The 1,776-nt window shown below is 32.2% G+C and overlaps 2 non-coding genes across 2 annotated transcripts; both read right to left on the reverse strand.

Moving 5' to 3' along the window:
* Positions 1-457: 457 nt before the first annotated feature.
* LOC132280261 (small nucleolar RNA SNORD18) lies at positions 458-532 on the reverse strand. Its single transcript, XR_009471529.1, has one exon. It is a non-coding gene; the product is annotated as a small nucleolar RNA SNORD18 (small nucleolar RNA).
* A 115-nt stretch (positions 533-647) lies between these two features.
* Positions 648-725, reverse strand: LOC132280622 (small nucleolar RNA Z199). The gene has a single exon (XR_009471629.1). It is a non-coding gene; the product is annotated as a small nucleolar RNA Z199 (small nucleolar RNA).
* Positions 726-1,776: the final 1,051 nt, after the last annotated feature.

The following is a 1,776-nucleotide window of genomic DNA, read 5'->3' on the forward strand; positions in this document are numbered from 1 at the left end:
CGTCAGAAGAGAGTCGTATCTAGATTTGGACAGGTTATTGTTCTGATTTTGGATCATGAATAATTATAAATTTTTTTTATTTTTATTTTTTAATTTTGAACCACGGTTCAAAAAGTGTTTTAATATTATGTAATATAAAACAAAACTATACCAAAAATATTTTTCTTGTCAAAATTGACACCAAACATGCCTTTTTGCCAAAATCATAATTAACTTTCATTTATTTTTATTTTATTTTTATCTAAATGAAAAGGGTAACAAAGTTTTTTAAAAAAATATTAATGAAAAAATTATTTAAGAGATTGACTAAAAATTGGAACTGAAACAATGACCCGGCGAAACGAAATACGCAGAGTAAAATTGTGGGGGTTCAGATAACCAAAAAAAGAATTTTGTGTTGTACAGGAAAAAATAATACAGTAATAAATAAATAAATAGAGAGTAACAAGAATATACAGAGATCAGAGATTGGTTATAGTAATCGGTCACGGTTAGTCAGAAACACGGACCAATAAATTACTCATCATATCTCAAACGAAACACACACCCATCGAATCTGTAAACTCCATAATAATAAGAGTATAAATGTACAAAACAAGAAAATTAAAGATCTACGTAGTATATCTATTAAAAAGGATGAAGAAATAGATCATCAGAGACTTAAATACAAATAATCACGAAAAATTCCATCATTTTGTTGCAGTTTTCTCTCTCATCACTTGATCTTAATTTCCCGATAAACAGAGCATTCGAAATTATGCTAACACAGTAAAGACACAGATTAAAATATATATATATATATATATATCGAAGTGATCGTAACTATTGAACACTAAACCCTAATTAGAGAGTGGGAGGGTGAAGACAGAGGAACTGACGAAGGGATTGCGGCGTTTGAAGCACTTATACAGTCTTTGCAGTGAAACTCCGGATGCCCTAGGATGGGAATATTGTTTTTTATTTTTTATTAATCAATTTAGGCCTCGGGGGCCTAACCCAGATCAACTTGATCCCATTCTGGAAAAAAAAAAAGTTTCGATAATTAAGGATTTGCATAAAAAAAGAAAATAAATACAGGGATAACGAGGGGGTATGCCCCTCCGGCCCAATGAGGATGGGCTAAAAGAAGAGAGAAGAGAAGTCCACAAAGTGGCCCAACAGATATGAAAATAAATCCATACAACAAATATTGAATCCTGCAGTAAATATATCCACTCAGGCACAAACTAACCCAATCAAAGACATGGGCATGAAAGATCAACAACTTAGAAGCATCATAACACGGGGTACTGTGGGGGCGGCTGCGGGTGTGGCTGCGAGGGTGGAGGGGGTGATTCAGGGAGGTTGTGGTTGTTGTTTGGAAATGTAAAGAAGGGATTCGTATGGGTTAAATCAAAGAAAGATGATAGGAGGCTCCATAAGAAACCGATTTCATCTCGGACCAGGCTTGGATTAGCGAATCAGGCAACCCGAGCCTATTCCAAACCTGAGCATCAAACCAATGCGTCATGTTAATATCTTTAATTATTTTAAAGATGGAGTGCAAAAAACACCCTTATAATATGTTTATAATGCATATTTCACTTCTCTGATATAAAAAATACTCCTAAACTATATCATTGGTGCAAATAGGTCATATTTATAATAATTGGACTAAAATGCCCTTAGTAATACATTTTATAATATATATATATATATATATATATATATATATATATATATATATAAATATTTTGTAAAATGACTAAAATATCCCTCAATTTATTGTAAATTGAC

This window comes from Cornus florida, unplaced genomic scaffold, assembly GCF_030987335.1.
Source record: "Cornus florida cultivar Cherokee Brave unplaced genomic scaffold, ASM3098733v1 CherokeeBrave_3.0.0_Hap2_Chr10, whole genome shotgun sequence".
NCBI lineage: Eukaryota > Viridiplantae > Streptophyta > Magnoliopsida > Cornales > Cornaceae > Cornus > Cornus florida.